Source organism: Heterocephalus glaber, unplaced genomic scaffold (genome assembly GCF_053883595.1).
Source record: "Heterocephalus glaber isolate CG9 unplaced genomic scaffold, H.glaber_assembly_v1.0 deba00000896, whole genome shotgun sequence".
Taxonomy (NCBI): domain Eukaryota; kingdom Metazoa; phylum Chordata; class Mammalia; order Rodentia; family Bathyergidae; genus Heterocephalus; species Heterocephalus glaber.
The window spans coordinates 8,522,835-8,550,795 of record NW_028258170.1 but is presented as its reverse complement, the minus strand read 5'-3'; the positions used below and the strand labels follow the sequence as shown (position 1 = coordinate 8,550,795).

The following is a 27,961-nucleotide window of genomic DNA, read 5'->3' as shown; positions in this document are numbered from 1 at the left end:
ACTCTGGGCCAGATGGATCTCAACCTAATCATGGGATCACTGTCAGACAAATGGAGATGGGCAGGTGTGGTGGTGTGTGGACGTATTCTACAGGACAACTGAGGTGGACTCATCAGCATACCAGTGCCCTGAAAATTTAACTAAAGAAGGTGATGGTGTTGATGGGAGGTTTCAGAATGAAGGCAATTTGAAAGAGGCATGAAAAGCAAATAGAATGTAGAACCTTGTAGCTTGGTTTTTGATTATGACAATGTGACTGTTGAAGAAGAACACCTTTGTTCTTAGACCTTTGTTCTTAGTATGCTAAAGTATTTAAAGATAAAATGTCTTGGTGTATTCAAATTACTTGTGAAAAAATATCAGGAGGGAATGAGGAGGGAGGGAGAGAGAGAGAGAGAGAGAGAGAGAATGGGTTTATCTCAAACAATCTCTGATTTGGTGCTCACACTGGAAAAATCCCCTGCTGCTGTTCATGTCCAGGCAAGTTCATGAATTCACTAACTAGCTTCAGAATATAAATTGGGCTTTTTTGACATGTTTTAGAGATCTGTCCTTAGTCTGGCTTCCATTCAAATTTTAGCTCGCAGAAAGAGCCGTATTCTCTGAAGAGGTGTGTCAGAGCAGAATTTCTTACAGATGTCCCCTATAGAAATATTACAAATTTGTTTCTCTCAATTAGTTTTCCAATCAATTTCTACATCTACTTCAATATATTTTTAATTTGAAAATAAAATGGCACCTGAATTTTTCTTCCTCTTATTACTTATTTCCATTTCTAGAATCTCAATTGTGTTACCTACTACAATAATTGCATTGTAAAATGTCATAAGCCATCATAATAGGGAAACTATTCATTAAAAAATCTCTCACTGTCTATTTACACTAAAGGCTTGATTCATAAGTTTGAAAGAAAAATTTTGTGATTACATGAGCTAGTGGAGAATCTTAGTGGAGAATCTTCACTTTGGATATTTGGCAGTCAGCATATGGTAGTCATTTTGGATGTCTGACAGTGAGCAGTACATTGATAAAATGAATAACCTCAAAATTTTGTCCCAATTAGTTAATATCTTTGAAAGATTCACGTCTTGGTCTGTTACTCACATTTTCATCCACTTAAACTTGAAATATCCATATTCTTACAGCATTCTATAATATCAGTATTATTTCTTCTTGATGGTATTCTGCAACTCATCTTGTTATGGCTAGAACCTTAATGCTGTGCCAGGCTCTGGACTGAGCAATCGGGAGACAGGACAGAGGATTAAAATGTGCCCTGCTGCTTTGTAAGAAGAATATGGTTCAACAGGGGACAGAAGACACATATAAGAATTATTGTTAGGCGGAGTGGACTATTTTATAGAAGATTTGTAAGCAAGTGTTATCCTGACTTCATTATCCATCACTGGAAGAGAGTTAGAAGCTCTTTCTTCACGATTTCCCCTCCCACCTTATCAAGAGTAGGGGATTTACCCACTAAATGATGCTTAAGTGGGTTACCAGCCTGACATGGTTCTCCAGTTAAAGTCAAAGATACTCACCTTCTACCTTTAGCACCGATTGAAGTGAGTGGCCTTGAAGATTATTAGTCCATCAAATGAATGGATGAATGGATAATGAATCTTCATTATAGAAACTCAGATATCTAAATTTTTCCATAATCAGACTGATTCAAGTTTCACAGTCTGGCAATCTCTTGTTTTAATTTCCAACTATATTGGTTTATGAACCCAGGGATAAAACAACCATGGTGAGGAAAATGAAAATAAATTTGATTCCCTCATCTGTGTATTTTACTGCTATTTTCCTTTCTGACAAGCTAAAAATATGATATCATATCTTCATCTCTACTATCGTGGTCTTAGAAAGTAGCTTCTATGCCTCCATTCAATACTTGCTCAGTTTCTGGCACAGTATTACAGTTTCCTTACCAATTCCCCTGCCTAGGACTAGATGTGTTCTAGGTCAATAATCCCCTTTTGGGACAACAGAGTTCCTCCTTTTGTCTGTGCAAATTAATAGGGAGATTGTAATCCATTTACTCCTTAGTAAATAGACATGAAGTCTAGGTTCAGTGAACACTATTTCCAGTGCTGTAAAGCATCATTGAAATGTTCTTAAAGGGTAACGAGCTTTAAATCCAGTATTTGCTTGAAGAGGATGGGGGAAGGATGAACCAACTTCCAAACTACTTGGGTTAAATAGTGATATTATTTGTGTAATATATAGACAGATTAAATTAAGTATAAATAGGCAAATCTATTAAACAATATACATCTTGGTACTTAGGACCAGTAAGTGGTAAAGAAAATGAGGGAAATACTCTTTATTTATTTTAGCAAATGTTAAGTAAATGACAGTTAATATACGAACCCCATCTGGTGACTTCTGCCTCTTAGTATAATCACTAAGATGATTACTGTAGCAACTGGATGCCAGATTGGTAGGTATTTCACATACTTTACTTTTTTAAGCAAAACATTTATTGGTACATTTTATATATACATAGTGATCACATTCATCATAGGGAATTTGTACCTATACATGATATATCTTACTTCTTCTTTTTATCCCATCCCCACCTTGACTCCCTTTCCTCTCCTTATATACAAAAGCTTTGTTTCCTTTTTTTCCTTCTATTTCCTCTTTTTTCTTGTCCATACTTTACTTCCAATCCACACAGCACTAAAATCTAATATTCCATCTGTAGTTTATAGATGAGGAAACTGCATCTCAGAGAAGTTTAATAACTTTTCCTGAGTCATACAGCTAGGAAGAATATCCTAGAAATTAAACTAATTCCATGGATGAAATAACCATATGAATTTAAGGAACTGATGAAATGAAAGCTCAACACTAAGCTAATCAAGGAAGTCAGTGGTAGAATGTGCTTGACAGAAGGAGGAGTAGTTTCCATGTGAAACCAGAAAGTAGGTGAGGTTTGACTTCAGTACTTGCCACTTTTCAATTGTGTTCATCATGGGACTAAGCCACTACAGTTTCCATCTTCCTTCTGCAAGTCTTGCAATGACAATCATGATAGGAGATCTATGTGCCTCAGTGTATCTGAGTTTTGTTACCTCTCTTAGGGAGATAAAAGTTTTTAACTTCCTTCTAATTTTTAATGATGTGCTTTAACTATATCATGAGAATCTCAGATGTAAGTTAGTAAGAGCTGTCTCTTACTATATTTTTTACTGTATTTTGGATGCCTTTTCACTGTACATGAAATTCGTGAAGTTGTGTCTTTTGTAAGATCGACTCCACAGGTACCTGGGTGCTAATTATTCATGGGAAATATATGTATGAGTACCTTTCATATATAAAGCAGTAGGTTAGCTGCAAAATGGCCTACATAATTTTGCAGGTTGCTGTTCAAAATCAAAATATGGTTACTTCATTTTAGAAGTTAAGGATTTAAAACACTGACAGCAGAACATTGGCTCAGATATGAAGCCCTTCTAAGACTTTCTACACAACTACAGCCACAGACCATGCACACATATGGCTGGTCTTGGCAAGGTCTTTAAGACATCATGGTGAGTAGAAACTGCTCTTGTCCTGATGGGAACCATAGTTTCCTGAAGGGGGACGTATTATTAACCACAAATCACATTGAATCATTTGAATTTTGGCAAAAATAAAAACATAAAACTAATGATGATCATGCACAAAGATAAGTATCCCAAGGGAAAAGGCTGATGCTCTATTACATGATTTATCAAAGCAACCCAGGCCTGAGCATGGAGAAAACTTCTCTGGAGAAGTCATGTTTTATTCCTACTCTTAGAAAAAGCAGGAATCCACTGATGAGTTTTAACCAAGTGGCAGGAAATGGTGGGGATGAGTAATGAAAAGGATGCGAAGGGGCATAGTGGATGTAGGGCCATCAGTTCAGAAAGTCCTCTGGAATTGGGGCTACTGACAGTGAGAAGTGGCCAAGGTGGAGGTGTGCATGGGTGTGAGACGTGGGGTCTTTGGATAAGCATGTGTAGAGAGGAAGGGGGAGACTGGAAGTTTTCTTGTTGAACTTGTATGAGTATGATGCCAGCAAGGGAGGTTTAAAAGACGAGGCCTAAATGACATTTTGTTTGGCTGTGTTCTTCCTAGCAACTATTCAGAAAGATGAGATGAATACATGTTTGAAGTATGAGAAAGGACAACAAACTTTCTTCTTCTACAAACCCATCTCACTTTGGGGAGAAGGAAGTCAGTGATTTTGTCTAGGCCCTTGGGTAGTGAAAGCAGTGGGTGGTCATGTTAAAGGTTTGAAGTCTCCTTCAACTTCACAGCAGCCCAGTTGTTGTGAAAGGTCAGGATCAGTCCTGAGGGAAAATGAATGGCTAGAAAAGCCACAGCTTAGAAGTTTTTTGCTGTATTCTCCCCTCCTTAAGGGCTAGCCATGCCTTTGCAACTGCTAGCTTCTCTTGAAAAGGGAGTTGAGGCTCTTCTGGAAGATGCATGAAGATCCAAAGGCTTTCAGCAAGTCATTTTGGCAGAAATTCCCTAAGTAAAACTGGTTGCCAAAAAAACCAAACAAACCCACAATGACATTTCTTAACAGAAGTCATGTAAAAAGTGGTAAGGGTGCTCTCTCAGCCTTTCTGATGAAGGATAAAAACCAACCGGGAACAATCCCCCAGGAATTTTCCCTTTCCTTTGCTTTCAGTGTCAAGCTCTCCTCTGCCCTGTCCTCCTGCGACTTTCGTTTCTTTTCAAACATGTCTGTTTTCTGGGGAGTGAATTTTTCCTTACCTGATCAAGGTTTCATTTAAAGATATTCTTCTCCCAAAATAATGTTTTCAAGATCATGCCTGTCACATTAGCAACAGATGTGTTCGAGATTGTGGCATGTGAATGCCCTCTCTGTGAATGCACAGTCCTTCTTAGCAGCCAGCCAACTCCCAGCAAAGCCAATCTCACAAGATCTCACCAGGGTTAGGAACTTGTTGTGTATTCCTGTGAGTACCTGTTACATTGAAAATCATCCAATATTCAATCTGGTAAAATAAGTCCCTGGTGAAATTCTATCAAAATCTCTTCCCCTCCTTGACCTATCAGAATCGCTTACAAGCTCTGCCAACCAGCCTTAGTGTAACAGTTCAGTATGAAATATTCTCTGTGCTTCTTTAGTTTTTCTGCTGCAGAGAAATGCCTAGAAGTTAGGACCAAGGTTAAATATAAGACAGGGGATGAAATGTGGACTATTGACTTTTAAATCATTAATGCCTGATAATACTAGAAGAGAATTATACCAGTCTGTTATAAATTAAATAGAACTGCATGAATATTTCCTTTTCTTTTACATAGACTTAATTCAGAAAACAGAGTTTTATGCTTTGGGATTTGATCCAAAAGACCAGAATCTGTTTTTGTCTATTCTCTGTGATGCCAAGAAGTGATTACAAATGTTATAAACTAATTTCCCCTCAGCGAGAAATTGTCTTGTCTAATTTACTCCACTATTCCTCGAATCAACCTATGCTCAATTGCACCTTTTAATAGTATTCATAAAATCGCTCACAAGCAAAAGAAAAGCGATGTTCATTGGTTGGTTTTTCTGCTTACCATCAAGGCCAAGGAGCAGGGCTGCAGTTCCACAGCCGCACAGTAGATGGCAGTGTGCGACCCAGATTCCAGAGCGTCCTAGCTGCGGGAGCAGCTGTCTGGGGAGCCTTTGGAGCACTGGGCCAGAAAGCTGTTTCTTCCATCCTGGTGAGAGTAGGTTTTCCTCCTAGAAAATGTTTTTTCCACGTAAACTTCTTTTGCTGAATCAGTAAGCTGCAGTTATTTGAACTACTTTGACACCAAAGGACATTAAGCTTCTTTAATTTAAGCCTGACAAAAATCTGTACTTCAAAACTTCTCTTCAATGCACAGCATAATCTTCATTTATATGATGTACTGACCTCTCTGTGCCTCATATTTTATTAATTTATTAAAACAGGGTCATCCTGGGCAACTTACAGAGAAGTATTCTGGATATTGCATAATATTTGCTGGGTAGAACAGGATTTGGTGATTTGACTTTTTATCATCCTAAGTAAACTAACCTGAGCTTCAGTGTGCATGCTTCAAGGACACACTTAATTAGGTGCTATGCTTTTTGGTTATTTTAAAGTATTTTTATATTTTTGTTTAATATTTTCTCCCAAATTAAATAATAATTCATTAGTAGCCTTAACATAGTTATTAAGAAGAGATAGGCATATGGGGTAGTTTTGCTGAAGATCCAAATACTGTGATTACTTCCTTAATACACATTGAAATCATTTATAATATGATACGCATTATTAAACATTAGCCAAGAAGATCTGACTCAGCATAGTAACAGATATTTGTAAAGAGATAATTTCCCTAAAGTAAGAATTCTTAGAAGAAAGGTAAGATGTATGAGTGAATCATACACAGCACCCAAATACACTAATATTTAACAATTTAAAGAAAAATAAACTCATATGCAATGTTTTTCCAAGCCTACCCTCCTGTCTGGATTTGTGTCCTCAGATATGGATTTGCCCTGACTCCTTTTTTTCAGTGTATGGCCTGCCTGGCTTTCTCCACTTGCACTAAAATGCCACATCATGTTTATTTCTCTATACCTCTCTGTACATTTAGAGTCTAGAGCTCTTTCCAATTCCCCAGGCTCTTGGAGCTCCCAGCTTTGGCTTTTCCTGGCCTGACTCACTCTGCAGGTGCTCAAGCCTGGCACAGTTAGGCTAAAGCAGTAGGGATCATCAGAATTGCTTCTACTTGGCTACGGCTCTTAAAACTCCAAAATTGTGTGGTTCATTGCATGGATCTCTTTCCCTAGTGTCTGAGATGAGGGCTTTTAGAACATGGATTTTGCCATTCTTTCAAATACTGGTATATTTTAGGGTTCTACTCCAGGCCCTTTTGACTCATTCTTCACAGTTTTCATCTGTAATCTCAGCCGCTCTGTGGTTCCCAGTTGTTACTCCTTACTTCCTGTATCTGCAGCCCACATCCCGTTCCTGACCTTTGGTACTGTGGGTAACTCATGTCCATGGAGACACCTGGGTGTCTCATTGGCACCTCTGAGAGACCAACAGCTCATGCAGCATTCTCCTTGTGTATCTGATCTTTCTGCTTCTCACTTTAGTGCCTCGTACCAACATGCACCTTTGTGTCCAGGTCAGAAATCCCATATTCATTTTGATCTTTTTCTTCCTCCAAACAATGACTAAGTACTGCTGATTCTGGTTCCTAAATATCTTGGGAAATATTTTTCACTATTTCTTTTGCTGTTAACTTAAATCTTACCAGCATCATATCTCACTTGGGTTTCTGTAGCAGCCTTCTAACTGATCCTGTTTCAACCTCACTCTTTTGCAATCAGTTTCCCATGTTGCAGTTTCATGATAATGAAATCACTTGAATGTTCATTTTATCAGGTTTTCTTTCCTGCTTAAAACTTCTAAGGCTTACCTCCCTCCCTCTGGACTCCTTCTCATTCATTAGACCTTTACCTATATCCCACTTTTTTCTTAACACCTAACCTGCCCCTCTCGAACTAGTGTGAATAGTCAGTCTTTCATGTGCTTTATTGGACTGAGTGTTTCCTCTACCATAGCATTTACAGAATGTATTTATAGTATTGCCCAGGTTACTTGTCTCCAGCCCCACTAGGTCACATGTTCTATGGAGGCAGGGACTATGCTCAGCTTATTCATCTGTTTTATCTCTGTTATGGAGGACACTATTTCCCACACTGTAGGAATAGAATATAGAGGTGCAGTGATACCTTATTAGTGGTAGGAACACGTGATTGAATGCACTTATAGCAAACCATCAATCCATAAAACTTGTTGGACAATTCCTGTGGAAGGTCATGGTGCTTGGTAATTGGAATTGTGTTAGGATGAAAGGAGGGTTTGGTAATGAAAGTAAAGCTACACCAATTACGTTTATTACCCTCCTATAGGTCTTCTGTGTTTTTAAGAAATAACCATTACATGTATGAGTGTTTTGGAATAAGAATGTCTTTAAACAGCCAAAGTATGTTTTTTTTTTAACATGTGGCTAAAGTGATGTATGTAACCAGCAATTTATTTCATATTTCAGTCTTGTCAAGTTCACAGCATTATTTACCTTCTCATATATTTGTCCTACCTCCTTCATTATACCATATCTGTGGCATTATCTGTGTCATTCTATTTTGGGGAGGGTCCTCTCCTGTTTAATAGAGTACTTAAAAATAATAAATGGACAAAAGATATTCATGTGCAAAGCCTGGAATATTGCTGGCTTTTTGACAGTTTCTGAAGGAAGATTGGTATTTGGCTTGGTTTATTTTTGACTGACCTTATAACAATGGGTAGCATGCTGCTAAGATGCTATGTTGTGTTTAGATGATAGTTAATTGAAAGATTTAACTGCATAAGACATTCTCTGCTGAATTCATAGGCCTACATTGACTATGCTAATTACTCATTATCTTTTCTTGCTTGCAATGATACCATGCTAAGGAATTCACTAATACAATTTCTAAAAACTTGGAGAACTCATGTCCAGGCAGGCAAATACTGATAAAGACATTTGACAGTATAGAAGACCCAATGAGTCACACTTGTCTCTTCAGTTAGTACATATACTATCAGTAAAAATAATGGTAGAAAATAAAGGTGGAGGCTGCATATCTAGATCCCTAGGTACAGTCTGCTGAGTTACTATGACTGTCAAAAAAGCCTGGATTCATAGTTCTGAACAGCTAAAATAGTTAGGTAAGCCTCCGTTTTTGTATGCATGAAGTAGAAAATCATAAAATATGCTGGCATGAACAGGACAGAAGCTTGTTTTTGTCTCATGTGAAGAATGTCCAAAGGTAAGCAATCCAGAGGTTTTAGTTGCTCACTAAGATCATATAGTTTGGTGGTGGGAAGAGCCTTATTTCATATCTGAGAAGTTAAGACAATGATAACACCTACTTCACTGAGTTAACAGGATGCAATGATGGAAAATATGTGAAGTGTTTGGAAACATGCCTGGCTTATAGAAAGTGCTATCTTAGCCACCAAAGGCCAATATGCTAAAGACATAGTTGTCAGCTTGTGGCAGTGTTGGAGGTGGTGAAAATTTTAGGAAGTAGGGTGTAGTGGAAGGCAGATGGGTTACTAGGGCATGCCCTTGAAGGAGATATTGATACTCCAGCCCCTTTTTGTCTCTCTCTTTTCTTCCTCTTCACTATGTGGTGAGCTGACATCTTCAACCACATAATTCTCCCTCAATGGTACTGCCTCACCACAGGCACAAAAGCAATAGGGCCAAGAAACTACAGCCTGAACTCTCAGAAACGATGAGTCAGAATGAACCTCTCCTCTTTATAAGTTGCTTATCTCTAGTATTTTGTCACAGTGACCAAAAGCTGGTGTGATTTATTAATGGGGGGACACAGATTCATTAAATGATTCATTAAATGATTCCACTAACAAATGTGTAACTGACATTCTGATGTAATGAGGTTTCTGACCTAGTGTGGGGAGCTCTGGGAGGAGTTGACATCCAACTGAAAGGTATCTGAAAGGTAATTAGGTGTTTGCTAGGTGGCTAGCAGGGCTGGTTTCTGCCAGAGAACTAGTCCATCTTGAAGTATGAGGGTGCTTCTGAGAGGAGTGGAGGGAGGCTGTGTGTCTGGATTTCAGGAGATGGTGCAGAGGGGCAGAACCAGGAGGACATGGTAGAGATTTGGGGTTTTTTTTTGGTACCAGGGATCGAACTCGGGTCCTTGCGCTTGCAGGCATTGAAACCACTGAGCTAAATCTCTAGCCTGATTTGGGTTGTTTTGAAGATTGTTGGCTAGCCATCCACCAGGATGAGTGGGTGGGGGAGGGCTTTGCCATGGCTGGGTGGATATCGCTGGTTTCTGGAGCAACTCTGGCATTTTCCAAACCCTCTCTGGTTGATAAGCCCAGGAGGGGTGCTTGTAGGCAGCTGACCAGTTGTACCTTGAATCCCTATATTAGTTTGCTTCTAATAACTGATGCTAAGAACTGAATACTACAGACTGGCACAGTTATAAAGAGATTTATTTTGGTTCACAATTCTGAAGGTGCAAGGTCAAGGGTCTGCTTTTGGTCAATGACTGCTGTCTGACAGAGTCCCGAGCGACATGGATGGCACTGGTAAGTAAGAGGGAGTGTGTATGCGTCTGTCTGCCCAGTCTCTCTCGTTCTTATAAAGCCAACCAGGGTCCAATTGTGGCGCGGGGGGGGGGTGCTAATGAATGTAATCACAATCACTTTTCAAACACCACAGCTGGGTTAAATTTCAACCCTCTTAATACTGTAAGAAACAAAGTCTTTTTTATCAAAAATATAAATATGAGAATGTCTCTATCTTAAACTCTGGTTCATTCTAGGATGCCCCTGCTCTTTGTTTTGAGCAGACTGAATTACAAAGATGCTTGATCATCTTAGATTCTGGGAACAGGGCTGACAGCCAAAGATAACTTATCAACAGCCAAGGACTTTCAGTGCCTCATACCTCACTCTCCCCTCCCTTAGCAACCCTGCCCAGCAACCCTTTGCATCCTTAAACTAGCCAACCAGGGTAGATTGTGAACCTTCAACCCAGCCAATTGGGAGAAAGGTCAGCTGCTTTGACCTTTCTGTGCACCTGCTACCTCATTGCTGGGTGTGCTTGCACCCTTTTGCAAAAGTAAAAACTTGCCTTGCCTAGATTTCTTGATGTCTGAGTGCTTCATTATCTGCTCTGACAAATTGAGTCTGGGTGCTTTTTCCCAACAGTACTTCACAATGAGATCCAGTTTCAACATGTGAAGCCTTGGGGGACACACTCAACGATGTCCAAATGGCTGGGACTCTAGCTGCTTTGACAAAGTGCTCAGGTCAGTACATTGGATATCAGATAACTAGGTGGAAAGGAAATTCACTTAGACTCAGACTCCCTCATCTACACAGAAATATTTCAACAGCTCTTCACCAGAAGAAAAAGTATATGAATAATTTGAAAACATTTATATTTGGCTTTACAAACTACCAGGGCAAACAGCTCAAGAGGCAGGGCCACCTGTGTGTCCTTGCTCCTACATACTGGGCCTCATTCAGGCTCACACTGGGCCTGGCTGGGCTTGGCTCAGGGTCCAGGACTTGCAGAGAAAAAGCAGCCCTCTAGGGTAGCTAAGCACTACTTGTTTCCTTGATAGCGGCCTAAGGCCATTGTCATTGGCACTGGGACTCAGGTTAGAGCTAGTTTTTTCACAGATAATATTGCATATAAGGAAATCTACACATGTGGACACACTTGTACATAGGGCACACTGACATTATGGGTTTTCCCCCCTAGTACTTCTGACCAAAAAATATGAAGAAATAAAAAATAAGGAGTGAAGTTCATGATTATTAGGATTGCAGTTGTGACTACAGATTATTAACTGTGTGTAGAGTCTAATCACACTTGACTTTCTGTTGTCTGTCTTCTAAAAGAAATGTAAAAGTGGAACATTCTACACATTCTAATTGCCCAAAATTTTCCCTTTGTGAAACTCACCAGATTTGCAAAAGATGGCTCTGTTTGAAGAGGAGAGTGAGGAACTTCATTAGCATGCTTTGTTGGCATTAATAATTCAGAAGTGCCCTCTATCTTCTTTCAGATAGGCAGATGGGTCCACTTTAATGTGTACATGGGCAGCAGAGAGGAGGAGAGGACATTGACCGCAGTGCAAACCATGGCTGTCCCACACTCAAGGATGAAAGCTGCCTCACTAGAGCTGCAGCCCTTGAACATTGCAAAGTGTGTTTTGAGCAAATGGGTCATAGTCTGTTGACATCTTAGATTCCTGATCAGGCTGATTTTTCCCTTCTCCCAAATGGCTGCATCTTATCTAACTAGCATGTGTGAAAGTCAATTTATTTTGTAATCAGAAAGCTATGGAAATAAGCTTACTTTGTGATTTAATCTTTACTCATGGAAGCACTAATAATTAAAAATTAGTCTAAAATTAAAAAAGCTTTTCTTGCACATTTTTGATATGTGCCATGAAGGCATTAAGATATCACGGATAAGTGGTCCCAAATATTTTCAGCACTTGAAAAATTTTAAAAAATAACATTTCTTGCTGAATTCAGCATTACCATGGTAATGAAAAAGTTGGGAATTAAAGTGAGTATTCCTTGGAAAGAGATATTTTTCTGGGTAAACAAAGTCTCAGTAGCAACAAATCAGTGAGTGTTCAAGCCACAGTCAGGGCTTCCTAACAAATGTCAAAATTCAATGAGAAGTGATGTATTTTGCTGGTGTTAAACAACTGCTGAGGGCCTGTAAGGTGTTATACAGTGGAAGAGAACAAGTTGATGTGGCATCATTATTGCAGCTAAATACATTAAATAGAAAAAGTGAAAAGAACCCAACCACAATATTGAAAAAGGAAGAAAAGTGTTGCATATTTAGCCACATCATCTGGCTTAGCTCTATCAAGGCAGACTCTGTGCAAATGATGACTGAGCACATTGTTAGGGTTTTTGTGCCTTGGTTTGCTGCTGTCACTTAGAATTGTAGGATCCGTTGCACAACAGTGATCCTTGATTTAGTGTTAGAAAGTCCTGGGGGCCCATGGGACTCTTTTAGGATATGTGCTGATATCTTTCTTTCCAACAAAATATCTGTGGAAAGCCAGATTTTTTTCATAGCCTTCATTCAGAACAATGTTAAATTGAGTGGAAGCAAATGTGCAGACCCAGTGTCTTGTATTAAGCAGGAATTATAGAGGTCTGCAAACATGCAAAAAAGTGTCACCCTTGTCACTAATTGCTTATTGTATTAGAAGATGAGTTTTTTAAAAATAAAAACTATATTGGTTGTTTATGTTAACTTATAATGATTTGTTATTTTAAATGAGTTAAATCTTAAAATTTCTGCTTTAGTTTCTAATACTATGAATGTAGAGAAATATAATTCATAAAAGCAAAAAATTTTTTTAAGTTTTTGCACCCATGTGTGAGTAAAGAATATCATTTTGTACCTGTAAGCATGGATTATTATCAATGAACAAAAGATCAAATATTTGTGAGAATGTGTGTGTATGGAGGGAGAAGAAACCCTCACACACTGTTGGGGGGAATGTAAATCGATAGTCATTTTGGAAAACAACATGGAGGCTTCTCAAAAAATTAATGCGCCAGGGATTTAGCTCAGTGGCACTGCACCTGTCTCACAAATGCAAAGTCCTGAGTTTGATCCTCAGTACCAAAAAAAAATTAAAAATGCAACTACCATGGGATATAGAAGTTCTAACTCCAAAGGAAAGGAAATTAGTACAATAAAGAGATATGTGGAGTCCCATATTCACTGCAGCATTATTCACAATAGCTAAGATATGGAAACAGTATGAGTGTCTGTATTAAACAGCTTTTCAAAATTTCTTTGGTCAGTGACAAGATACCCGAGATGCATAATTTGAAGAGGAAAAGTTTTATTTGGTTCACAGTTTTATCCATGGTCAGCTGGTGCTGAGGAAGAAACATCATGCATGGCAGAAGGGCATGGTGTAGAAAAACTGCTAACCTCATGTCTTAGTTACGTTGCTTGTCACTAGGACAAAATACCCAACACCCGCAACTTAAAGGAAGATTTTATTTTAGCTCTCACTGTTAGAGGTTTTGTTCCATAGTTGGCAGGTCCAGGGCAGAAGAGGCCTGGGAAAAGGGCCTACCTTTGAGGAAAGCTGCTCAAGTCACAGTGGCCAGGAAGCAGAGAGTGAAGGGAGGAGCTGGTAAGGAGGATTAACCTTCCCAGGCCAGGCCCCCAGTGATCTGCTTCTTCAGACCAGACCCCAACTCTGAAAGCAAGTCAGCTACAAACCCCAGAATCCAATCACCTTCCAAACACACTGCGCACCATTTTAGATCTAAACCATAGCACCCCATGGTAGCCAAGAAGCAGAGACCAGCAGGAAGAGTCAGAGAGAAAGGACCAGGACCAGATATGGTCCCCAAGGCCACAGCCCCATGACCCATCAGACCACCCAGAAGTGTGCTTTCCCAATCTCCTTGCCTCTCTCAAGCCAATCATGTCCATGGAAATGACCCAGCACAGTACCCACCAACAACGAATGGGAAGTAAAAATGTGCTCTACAGATGCAGGGGAGTGCTGTTCAGTATTTCACATTTTTAGTTTGTACTATGAAATTTGAAGTATGCGTTGATATCATGCAAGGAAAAATCTACCTGACTAAGCATGCCTGATTAGATTTACACAACACAGTCTTTCAGGTGGAGGCTGTGATCCAATGTGAGCCTGGAGGAGATATCTCGGCGCTCTTCAGCCTGAGCCAATGGCATCAGAGAGGAGCTGAGGCAGGAGAGGTGGAGTGCAGAGGGTTAGACCTTCAAGATCTTTGCTGAAAACTCCCAGTCCGGGTAACTTGTCCTTCCTGTCTGGGTTATTGCCACTGTCCCCTTTCTTTCTCTTTGGTACAACTTGTTTTTCCAGTGGCTTTTATTTGGATTTTAGAAAAAGAAGAGCTCAGTCTTTTTTTTTTTCTTTCTGGTACTGGGGATTGAACCCAGGGCTTTCAAACTGAGTACATCCCCAACCCTTTACTTTTTGAGACGCTAGGTTGTCCAGGTTGGCCTAGAATTTGTAATCCTCCTGCCTCAGCTTCCAGAGTATTGAGATTACAGGTATGTACCATCATGCCTGGTGGTGTTTCACTGTGTTGGTTGGGCTAGTTGTAAATTTCTGGGCTCAAACCATCTTCCTGCCTCAGCTTCCCAAGTAGCTAGGGCACATAGTACACATACTTTTATGTGTTTTCAACAACAATATGTGTGCAGTTTTAAATCATTTCTTTTTAAAAATAAAATTTCTTAGATTTTTTAAGCTTTTAGTTAAATATATTACCACTTTTAATAGTTATATTATAATTAACTGAATCTTTTCATTACTGATGCTTAATTGGGTGTTTTCTGATCATTTGGGATCATAGTTAAAATCAAACAAACCAACTTGTTGCAGATGTAGTGTGACAGTCTTGCTTGTCAACTTAATTGGCTTGAGAGACACCTAGAGACTGGAAAGCCCCCTCTGGATGTCTGTGTAGGTCAGGGCACGACCTTGGGGACTCAGCTCAGCTCCTAGCCCTTTCCTCTCTGGCTTTTCCCATGTGCTCTGCTTACTGGCTAACATGAGCTTTTCTAGGCCATGTTCTTCTTCCATGATGTTTCTGCCCTGGAGCCAGCCAACCATAGACTGAAAATTCTGAAACTGAGCCAAATAAACTTTTTTTCCTTTGCTTGTCAGGTATTTTGTTCTAGCAACAGAAAAGTGACTGATGTATGTGACACTTTTTTTTCTTTTGTAAAACTGCCAGACAAATACCTAGATGGGCTAGGAAAGTTCTTATAGGTTTTGAGTTCTGTGTTCATTTGCATGAGACAGTTCATTTGCATGGAGCATTTTGTGAAAAGAGTAACTAACGGGGGATTTAAGGAAGTATATGATCTCTGTCATCCCAGGGCTAGGCTTGGTCAGACTGCAATGCTTTTCAGGAACTGGCTTAAGGCTGAGTCTGTAGAGGTGTTACATGAGTTGTGTTTCTAGGGTGTAACTGAGGCTGGGAGCAGGGAAAGCTCTTGATGGATGGAAAGAAGCAAAGGTGCTCTGGGATACAGCTCGGCACTGTTGGCTGTTATCAAGCTGGCCTCAGCAGAGCCCACTGTTTCTTCCTATGTTTATGGTAACGTTGATGCTACTTCCGTTTCTGTCTCTAATTCCCTTATTCCAGCTACACTGAGTGTGTGATTTTTGAATCTGGGTAAGAACCTCTGCTGCTTATTATTCAAAATATTCCATTTTTGGAAGAGTTCTCAGTTCATATTATAGACAGCTAAGCTAGTTAGAAAATATTGATAAGGCAGTTACACTATAGAAATATTTTATTATTTAAACTTAGTATTGCATTAAGACATCTTGATTACTGAACAGCAGATGGTATACTGAGGGTTATGTGACTCAATTTTCTGCTAACAAGTGACCCTTGAATTATAGTGGCAAGTTGGCAAGCACAGCTGACCTGTCCAATTTGCCTGGAAGTTTTCTCCAGGGTCATTTCTCTTGCATGTTCACACATTTTTTTGTAGTTTTAAGTGCATTGAAAATCGGATAATAGAAAGATTACACCGTGATTTACCTGCTGTGTTGAGGGGAAGTCAAACTACCTGTCATGGAAGAATGGCAGGTAAGAGACCTCACATTTCTCCTCACTCAGCACGGCTTTCCCTGAAGCAGTCTGCACTGGAGCATTGAGCTCCTGATGTTCTTGGAGAACAGGAGTCTGGATGCCACCTCTGTCACCTCCCTCCCTATGCTGTCCAGCAATCTAAAGAGTGTCCAGCTGGGAGGCTGAAGTACAAGGGAAGGAGTGGACTCTGGGTGTCTGCAAGAGGTCAGTTAACAAAAAAGAGGACCATTGATTTATCCTCTGAGAATAGTGTCTGGATCTTTAGCATGAAGGCAAGGGCAATTCATGCCAGCTTTCCCAGAAATAATTCCTGCAAGTCCTAGCTTTCACTGTGTGGGAATTTTCCTTGGTTTGGATAGAGAAGAAATCAAGGATTTTGATGTTAAAAATGCTACCCTCATCTATAAACAGTTCTTTCACTCCTCTGTTTGAAGTTTTTGCATCTGTTCTTTTGTCCTGAGCTGTCCAGGGGGGAACCCAGGGCCTCGTGCATGCAAGGCAAACATTCTACCATAGAGCTGCATCCCTGGCCATTCTAATGGCTAGACAGGGTTTTACTAAGTTGTCCTGGCTGTCCTCAAACCTGAACTTGCAGTCCTCCTGAATTAGCCTCTTGAGTAGCTGTGATAATAGACATGTTTTATGAGTTGAATGAGACTTTTGACCTGACCAAGTAAGGGACAACATGCTATACTGTCAAGATTTGTCAAATTTTGAAATTAATGTTGTTGGCTGTTGAGAAACTGTTATTTGATAACTATTTTGGTAAATTTTCCAGATTTTGTAGCTAACTGATGTTTTTGTAGATTTTTAATAGATTTTCTAGACTATAGCTAAATAACTATGGCATTTTCAGGGAAGCTAACCTTTGGGCATTATGGTGGGTAGGCTGTGCATGTCAGTAGCTGCACCTGGGGTATACAGGAAGCAATCTTTGTTTTCCCACTGATAAAATGAACGGCAAGCTGTGTGAATATGTGCAAAAGTGTCAAAACAGGACTTTTACCCTCATAATGCTCTATGTCACATTTTTTGTCTATGTTTCCCTGGGAATCATGTGGGGTAAAATACACCCATACCAGTCTTCTGTCCTGCAAACATCTAGTTTACCATAATGTAATTCTGGTGTGGCTCACAGTAATTGTCCTTGGGAAACTAGGAACCCACCTGTGCATTCACTCCCTTGGCAGATGAATGCTAAGGTGTGTACAGGAGCTCCAAAGCAGGAACAGGTGAATTTTACCCATGAAATGCTCATTTTAAAATTTCTGTGCATTTTAGAATTTGTTTTTTTAAAAGTTTCTTTTGATTTTTCTTTAGAAGTATCCAAATTCATTACAATGGTGCATGGAAAACCAGATTTGCAAGTTTTGGAGGAGGTTGAAAGTGAATCATCAGGTGACTCATGCATTGATGATGATGATGATGATGATAATTGATGTTGGCCGTGTGAGCCAAAGTTCCTGTGATGCTGAAATGGAGCAAGAATTGACTGATATAGACACAAGGAATAAAGACCTCCCTGATTCAGATGATGAAGAAAACAGCAATCTTAGTACATGTATGACTAGTCCAAATGGTACAAAATGGTCATGAAACCAAATGAAATGATCCAATGTTAGAACTAGGTCCAAAAATATAGTGAGGATCTTGGCAGGGTGAATCCAATTGGATGGAATGTCAGCACTACCATTCAATGTTGGAAATTATTTGTAAGAGAAAAAATGCTACAAGATGTTGTGAAATTCACAAATGATGAAATACAAGTAAAAAGTTCTTTATGCATTGATAACCATACTAAAAAATGTGTTTATTGTGACCTCTTACTAGCTGAACTGAAAGCATTCTCTTACTTTCTGAACTGAAAGCATTCATAGGTCTGCTGTACTTAGCAGGGCTTTCTCATGATAATTGCAGGAATTTAAAAGCTTTATGGAGAAGTGATGAGTGTGTTTATAGAATAACAATGACACTGAGAAAATTTGGTTTCCTTCAAAATTGCCTGAAGCTTGATGACAAAACCACTCACCAAGAAGGAGGAAGAAATGATAATTCCGCTGCTGTCCACTCATTGTTTGAGAGTTTTGTTTCAAATTGTCAAGCAATTTATGCAACATCTGAACACATGACTATTGATGAACATCTTGTAGCTTTTCATGGTCACTGTAGCTTTAGGCAGTATATGCCCCCCCAAATTCTTCAAAATATGGTATATTTTGAATATATTCCTTAGTAGATGCGAAGACATTTATAGTTTCAATTTAGAAACTTATTCTGAACTCAGTCACCAGGTTTTTATTTGTATTGTAATAAAACTAATGATGTTGTGAACAGGCTTGTTGGTCCCATCTCCCAAACTAATTGGAATGTGACATTTTGAATGGGAAAATGCTTCCCTACAGTTAAAGCCAGACTTACTGATGGGGAAGTCCCCCTACCCCCACTCTCTCAACACATTTGAGCTTGCCTAGCTTGATGCTACCTCACAAATATCTCAGGAATTTTCTTTGTTCTCAAGCAGTTTCTACCTTCCCACCAGATGTAAATGAGATGTGACTCCATGCACTGTAATGCTTGATAACCAGTGAATTTGCTTAAACCTCTATAACCTGAACTCTTTGTAACCACTGAAAAGAATGTAAAATGTCTGTAAACCCACCCTCTTCTGAGAGTATATCTTGCCCTGTTCTACCTCAAGGGGGGGTCAGTCTCTTGGAATGTGAACTCATGCTGACCCACCAGTGCTGAAAAATAAAGTGTGCTTTTCACTTTGGCTCGGAGACTTCCGGTATGCTTTCCATCCTCCCAGACTGCCAGCATGGAACCGAATTTTCTGCTTCAATTTTATTGTAGATAGGTAAGTTATTTAGATATCTTATAGGCAGTTAGGGCTGGTCATTGAGGAGTCAACATGGAGGACAATCAAAATACATTCACTGAAGACCAGCGTTATAAAAAGAGAAACTTGCGGGGAAGCCACCCCATCCAGCCCGTGCCAGCCAGGCACATCTGCGGATGCCACAGAGTGGTCTCCTGTCGCAGGAAACCCGCCCCATCCAGCCCGCACCCCAGGCAGCGATCCACTTAGCTGCGAAGGTGCCTGCAGGACCCCCGCCCAACTCCTCTGGCCTCTTAGCTGGACTGCCACCTGGTTCCGCACTACAGAGACACAGGGCACACCAGACCAGCAGACCACCATACTGGGTAAGTTGGAGGGATCATCACCTCCCATTGGAATCGGGACTATCTTCAGGGGAAAGGCAGCTGGAACCTGCAGTACAACCCTACAGAGTTCCACCCTGCAGGAGGACAGGGAGCTCACCTTGGGACTTGCAGCCAGAAATCTGCCTGAATCTCACGGGTCTGAGACTGGCTTGCTGAGACTCATTGACTTATATGTGCACACTGCTACCCATGTTGTCTCTTGTGACAGCAGAGACATACCCTGAAGGAGGCCCTTCATTTTCATTTTTATTTTTTATTTCCAAAATTAGTATTATTGATTTTTTCCTCCTCTTATTTTTATTTTTTTTCCTACTCTTTGCAAACTTTTGTTTTTCTCTCCTTTTTTTCTCCTTTCTTTTCTTTTTCCTTTCTCTCTCTCTTACACTCACTCTCTTGCTGTCCCACATTGTTCATCTCCCTTTTTGTTCCTGTTGTGGCCCTCATTCAGATTTCTTCTTTATTTTTCTATTATTCTCTTTTTCCTTCTCTCGCCTGTGTCCTCTGGCCTCACTGCTAACCTTCCCTATCCTTCTACCTATCTATCCCTCCCTCCCCAACTCCTTCTAACTCACATCCCGAAGGGTAAAGTTGTTATACTGAAGAGTTTATTCACTATAAATATATGTTGGGTTGGTCATCGATTTTGATTTAATTTACACAGTTAAAGGTGATAGATTGATAACTACCACAAAATGTCATTTTCTAACATGTACTTGGTGCTATGGTGTTGTGGACTGTATCACTTGGGCTAAGGTGCTGTTATTCATCTAATCAGTGGTCCTTCCAGCTATAATGAAAATGAGATAGCCTCAGAGTCATTAGAGGTTCAAAACTTAAAGACCAGCTATATCTGGAAGTCACCTCTGAGAAGCAATCTAAGGGTTCTAATTATAAGCAACAAAGATACTTACAATAAGCACTTTCAAAGTATCAACCCAGGAGTTAAACCAAAGGCAGTGCCCCCCAAAAATATAATAATAATGAGAAGACATTTAAGCAAGGTACAAGTTCAGATTTCCACCCCTCCAAGGGTAAACCCCCGGGTAAATGAGGTGGAAAGGTCTGATAATCAACCACCTGGACACCCTGAACTGATATCACAGGAAGTAACCAAACAGATGAATGAGGAGGCTCTACAAAAATTCAAAGCAGAAATAATCTCCCAGATATCTACAGAATTGGTGAGCAGAGTGAAAGACATGATTAGAGGATCTAGAACAGAAACAGATAAAAAATAGATGAGCTCAGAAACATTCTGGAAGCCATGAATACCCAGCATAAGAAAGAAATGGAAACCATGATTGCCCAACATAAGAAAGAAATGGAATCCATGAAACAGAGTCAAACAGATATTCAGGAGATTAAAAACTCCATTGAAAGTATCCAGCAGATTAAAGGAATCTAAAGACAGAATATCAGATATAGAAGACAGATTGCAGTTAAGGACAATGAAAACAGAGATTTCTTCAAAATAGTAAGGGACCACAAGAAATCAATCCAGCAGCTGCTAGACGATGCAAAGAAGAATAACATAAGACTACAGGAGTCCATGAAAAAACAGGAGAAAGTACAATTGAAATAAAAGAACTGTTCACAGAAGTAATAGTAGAAAACTTCCCAGACAGAGGTAGAGAATTGGACATATAGAAAAGTGAGGCATATAGAACTCCAACTAGCCATGATCAAAAAAAATCTACACATAGACATGTAATAGTCAAGATCACAGAAACCCAACAGAAGAACAAAATCCTACAAGCATTTAGAGAAAAGAAACAAATCACTTACAAAGGAAAACCCGTTAGAATCACAGCAGACGTCTCAACACAAACCCTCAAGTCAAGGAGAGCCTGGACTAAAGTATTTCAAGCCCTAAAAGAAAATATCTTACAACCTAGACTGTTGTATCCTGCAAAATTATCTTTCAAAATTGATGGAGAATTTGGATACTTCCATGACAAAGAGCATCAGAGAAATTTCATGAACACCAAACCAGCACTACAAGCAATTCTAAGCAATATCCTAGAAAAAAAACAATGAAGGTCACACTTCCATGAGGCCCAACAGAGGGAAACCACCAGGAAAGGTAAGAAACTAAAGGGAAAGGGGGAAAAATAAATGAAAGAGCCAACAAAAGTAAAACATCATGACAAGGATGAATCAATATCTATCAATTATAACCATCACTGTTAATGACCTCAATTCACCAATCAAAAGAAATAGACTGGCTGAATAGATTAAGAAGCAAAATGCAACAATATGCTGTATACAAGAAACACACCTAACTCAAAAAGAAATTCATAGACTGAAAGTAAAAGGATGGAAAACAGTTCTCCATGTCACAGGAACCCAGGGAAAAGGAGGGGTGGCAATAATATTTGCAGACAAAGTAGATTTGAAACCAAAACTAATTGAGAGACAAAGATGGTCACTATATCTTTGTGAAGAGAACAATCCAAGAGGAAGAGATGACAGTCATAAATATATATGCATCAAATACGAATGCCCCCAACTATACAAAACAAATATTAATGGACACGAAAAGCCAAAGAAGCTCTAATACAATTGTAGTGGGGGATCTCAACACCCAACTATCACAAATAGACAGATCATCTAGACAAAAAATTAACAAGAAAATTCTAGAACTGAACCAAGCTACTGAACAAATGGACTTAATAGATGTTTACAGAGTGTCCCACCCCACAAAAATCAGAATACACATTCTTTTCGGCTGCACATGGGTCATTCTCCAGAATAGACCACATGCTAGAGCATAGGACATGTCTACGTAAATGTAAAAGAATTGAAGTTACCTTGGTATATTATCAGACCATACTGCAATAAAATTGGAAATCAATAACATAAGAAACTGCAAAACCCCCACAAAAACATGGAAAGTGAATAACACCCTCCTGAACAAACAATGGGTCACAGAGGAAATTAAAGAAGAAATTAAACAGTTTCTACAAGTAAATGAAAATGCCAGTACAACATACAGAAATCTATAGGACACAATGAAGGCAGTTCTATGTGGGAAATTCATAGCAGTCAATTCCTATATTAGGAAAACAGAGAGAACTCAGATAAATAACCTAATGCAGAACCTCAAGCTCCTAGAAAAAGAAGAGCATAACAAACCCAAAGCTTGTACAAGAGAAGAAATTATGAAGATCAGAGCAGAAATCAATGCAATTGAGACTAAGACAACAAAATAAAAAAATTAATTAATCAAAGAGTTGGTTTTTTGAACAAATAAATAAAACTGATAAACCCTTAGCCAACCTTATCAAAAAAAGGAAAAAGCTCAAGTCCATTCAATTAAGAATGAAAAAGGTGAAGTCACAACAGATCCAGCAGAAATCCAAAGCATCATCAATACCTACTTTGAGAACCTGCACTCTAATAAAATGGAAAACAGAAGAAATGGACAGATTCCTAGATAGGTACAAATTGCCAAAGTTAAATGAAGAGGATATAGAAATTCTATTTTGCATTATTGATTATTCATTCTAATCATTGGTATATTTTAGGTATACAATATAATGACATTCATCGTTGGAAATTTGCACTTTTACATAATCTCTCTTGGTTCTTATTTTTCACCCTTGCCCAGCCCTCCCTTCAACCCCTCTATTCCTACCTATTTACAAGGATTTTGTTCATATTTTTCCATTTTCTCATATTAATTCCATACCCTGAAAAATAGGAAGAAAATGTCCAAAGGGGTAGGGGTAGTGCAAGGGGCAGGGGAAAGGAAAGAAGGGAAAGGAAAAATAATGAGAAATGGAAAAAAATGGAAATAAAGTCGTTGTAAATAGGGAAGGCTGGAGCGGGTGAAGGGAGGGCTAGGAATGGGGGAAAAATAAGAACCAAGATGCATCAAGTAAAGGTACAAGTTCCCAATGAGGAATGTAATTGTGTTGTATACCTAAAATGTACCAATAAAAGAATTTAAAAACTAAATAAATAAAATTTAAAAAAAAGAAATTCTAAACACCCCAATTACAATGAGTGAAATTAAAAATGTAATAAAAAATTTACCAACAAAGAAAAGTCGAGGTCCTGATGGCTTCACTGCTGAATTCTACAAGACATTTAAAGAAGAACTATTGCCATTACTCTTTAAACTCATCAAGGAAATTGAAAGGGAAGCAAGGCTTCCAAATTCATTCCTAGGAGCAAGTATTACTTTGATTCCAAAACCAGGGAAAGACAATCCAAAAAGAGAACTACAGGCCAATCTTCCTAATGAATATTGATGCAAAAATCCTTAACAAGATACTGGCAAACAGAATACAAAGGGTCATCAAGAAGATCATACTCCCTGAACAAGTTGGATTTATCCCAGGGATGCAAGGATGGTTCAACATTTGTAAATCAATAAATGTAGTACACCATATTAACAGAGTCAAGGACAAAAACCATATGATCATCTCAATAGATGCAGAAAAAGTATTCGACAAAATCCAGCACCCATTCATGATAAAAACCCTACAGAAAATTGGAATAGAAGGTCTTTATCTCAACTTGATTAAGGCTAGCTATGAAAAACCAACATCCAACATCATAGTAAATGGTCAAAAATTGAAAATTTTCATACTAAAATCAGGAACAAGACAAGGATGCCCACTATCACCACTCCTGTTCAATATAGTTCTGAAACATTAGCCACAGCAATTACACAAGAGAAAGAAATAAAAGGAATAAAGAGAGGAAAGGAAGAAGTTAAACTGTCATTATTCACTAATGATATGATACTTTACATAGACAACCCAAAGACTTCTAAACTTAATTGACAGATTCAGTAGAGTAGCTGGATATAAGGTCAACACTCAAAAAACAATAGACTTCTTGTACACATATAATAGACTCACTGAGAGAGCAATTAGGGAAACAATTCCTTTTACAATAGCATCCAAAAAAATGAAATATTTAGGAGTCAATCTAACAAAGGAAGCAAAAGACCTCTACACTGAAAACTATAGCACTCTGAAAAATGAGATTGAGCAGGATATAAGAAAATGGAAAGACATCCCTTGTTCCTGGGTAGGAAGAACCAATATAGTGAAAATGGCCATACTTCCAAAACTATTATGTAGGTTTAATGCAATGCTGACTGAAATTCTAACAATATATTTCACAGAACTAGAGAAAACAATCCAAAAATTCATTTGGAACCAGAAGAGACCTAGAATAGTGAAAGAAACTTTAGGCAACAGAGATATGGCTGGGGATATTACAATCCTCAACTTGAAACTATACTACAAAGCTACTGTGATAAAAACAGCATGGTACTGGCAAAGAAATAGACCCAAGAGTCAGTGGAATAAATTAGAAAATGCAGAAACAACTACAGATATGCTCAGCCACCTCTTCTTTGACAAAGGAACCAACCATCCTCATTGGAGGAAAGATAGGCTATTTAATATGTGGTGTTGGAAAAACTGGATTTTAACCTGCCAAACATTAAAACTAGACCCATACCTATCACCATGCACTAAACTAAGATTGAAGTGGATTAAAGATTTAAATATCAAGACAGAAACACTAAACTTGCTGGAAGATAAGTTAGGTAGAACTCTTGAAGTCATTGGTATAGAAAAAGACTTTATGAACAAAACGTCATAGCACGGGAACTAGCAAAAAGAATCAACAATTGGGATCTCATCTTATTAAAAAGCTTTTTCACTGCAAGAGAAACCACCAACAGAGCTACAAGTCAACCTACAATGTGTGAAAAAATTTTCAGCAACTGTACCTTAGGCAAAGGACTGCTATCTTGAATATATAAAAAACTGAAAAAAATCAGTTCCCCCAAATTCAAAGACCAAATTCAAAAATGGGCATCTGAACTGAACAGACATTTCTCAAAGAGGTAAAAGCACAAATAAATATATGAAACAATATTCAATATCACTTGTTATTTGAGAGATGCAGATGAAAACAACACTTAGATTCCACTTCACCCCAGAAAGAATGGCTGTTATCAAGAAATCATCCAATAACACATGCTAGCAGCATTGCGGGGAGAAAGAAACCCTTCTCCATTGTTGATGGGAGTGCAGACTGGTGCAACCACTGTGGAAATCAGTATGGAGATACCTCAAAGAACTAGGGCTAGAGGTCCCATTCCACCCAGCTATTCCCCTGCAGGATATCTTCCCAAAAGAATTAAAAGAATCATACCACAGCGATATATGTGCACCCAGGTTTATAGTGGCACAGTTTGTAATAGTTAAACCTTGGAAACAACCCAAGTGCCCATCAATTGGAGACTGGATAAAGAAGATATGGTTCTTTTGTAAAACAGAATACTACTCAGCCATAAAGAACCAGAAAGTAGAAACATTTATAGCTAAATGGATGCATAGTGAGGCCATCCTCTTAAGTAAAATAAATTGGACACATATGTTTAAATATCGAATAATTTCTCTATTGTGAGAGACTGAAAGTGTAATTAAGGATACACACTGATGAAATAGCCTAATAATATATTTCTTGGATTGTGTTTTATTTCTCGCCTGTCATATGACTGTATCGAAATTTAAATTAGGGAGAAGTTTGGCTTATGGGGAGTATGCTAGGTAACTGGAGTATTTTTTTCCAGACCACTACTTTTTCAATGTTGATTTTGGGGATTTTTCTGAAACAAATCACATCCTCTGGTGTCTTGTTGGTACTTGAGATGTTTTTTAAGTTATATGGAAAAATGTTTAAGTGCTTTTCAGTTTTGTTTTGGTTGATATCTACTGTATTTGAATATTATTGTAGTTTTTTTCCCTTGCATTGTTCTTCTTTGAATGGTTTTAATTTTTGTATTTGTATGTGTTTGATAATAAAGTTATTTTTAAAGAAAAAAGAATTTAATATGCTATTTTTGATATTTTATGTTCCTGTTAACTACACATTATATAATATAATAATAACCTCCTGACAAAACAGCGAGATGTCAAGTATGTCCTACAAAAAAGACAGGAAATCAAAACACATGTGCTGTCAGTGTAACCAATACATGTGTATGGAACATACTGTTGTCATGTGTGAAGACTGCCTTAGATATGATAATTGAAGAAAAGATTTTTGTTCTACAGTTCTACTGGTATTTTCATTGTAGTTTATATAGGAATTTATTTCTATTGTTATTTTTTAGACATTGTAAACCAAAAAACAGTCGATGTTGAAAATTTTGATGCTTTTTAAATATATACTCAATATATATTAAAAATTTAATACTTTATTCTTTGATTTTTTTGTGTTAAGTACTCATTTTTTAATATCTCATAAAATTAAAATTGATAATTCATCAATAGAAAGAGTCTAAAGAATAAATGTGTTATACACCCACCACAGTTCCCCTTTGACATAAAATTGACATGATGCCCTGATGATGCACATACACTGAGTCTTCTAGTCTATTAATGGGAGAAATATATGGTTCAGGAAAATAGCTGTGATAACTAAAGAAAATACTATGCATGTGTTATTCAGTAAATAATAATGGAAATTATTAGATCTCAAGGATTTTGCAGATAGAAAGAAACACTTTTCAATATTTTATGTTCTTTTCTATAGAATTTCTGATGATGGTAGTTTGAGAGAAAAAAGAATAACAGCCAACGTGAGATGTCTTGATATGATATAAAATTTTACAGAGAAACAAATAGAGTCTAGGAAAGAAATGAGTTTCCTTTTCTTATTTTCTTCCAAACCCAACTGCATAAGGTTTCTTGAAGGGCAAACAACTTTGTTTAAAATAAATTGTTAAAGATTTATATTTTTTCTAATGAGAATTACCCTTTGCTCATTTAAAGAATTGACCTATGTGTGGTTGTCAAAATATTACTGTCTTTATAATAGGCAAAAATATGCCAGTAGGCTCAATCAGAGAATACCACATTTATAAAATGCCAGATATTGAGCCTTCTGGAGACAATTATATGAAGAGGGAAATAATTTCTGAAATTGGATCACTGGAGTTCTGTTCACCACATGCACTTTCATTTGGAAAAAATCCTGCACCTTGTAACTATGAGATGAAAGAACATCTCCCAGCAGGCCACTACTGGTTTTATTTTTTAATTTGGAAGAATTTGTAGCCATGTGACATTAGCATATATTCATCATAGATTGTTCAAGCATGCCTTTGGATTGATTTTTATTTGTAAAATCTACATTTTCTTGAAATAAAGTGTATAAAACATCTCCGGTCCTCCTTTCGCATCCAGTCTGAAGTTGGGAGTCTGATTTTCTATACCATATTGTTATACTCTGATGGTGGCTCCTTTTCAAACTATTCAGGCCCCATAGGATTACATTTTTTTGATTTAAGAGTCAGTCACTCCAGAAATGACATCTGCCCCAAAAGGGATGGGGCACAGTTTTGGATCTGCCTTTGACTTCCTTCCCATGGAAATTCAGAGATATCATCTCCTTTGTCTCTCTTAACTCCACTGGGATAGGGAGATAGCCTGGTTTTTTCCTTTTTTTTTTTCTTTATTCTCTTTGGATCTCTATGATTG

The 27,961-nt window shown here is 38.3% G+C and overlaps 1 long non-coding RNA gene across 1 annotated transcript in view; it reads left to right on the top strand.

Moving 5' to 3' along the window:
• The window catches only part of LOC110346556 (uncharacterized), an 88,389-nt gene extending 65,208 nt beyond the window's left edge, over positions 1-23,181 (top strand). The window contains exons 3-4 of the long non-coding RNA XR_002390664.2: positions 10,767-10,867; positions 17,541-23,181. This is a non-coding gene — a long non-coding RNA (uncharacterized LOC110346556). The remainder of the gene's footprint in view (positions 1-10,766; positions 10,868-17,540) is intronic.
• Positions 23,182-27,961: the final 4,780 nt, after the last annotated feature.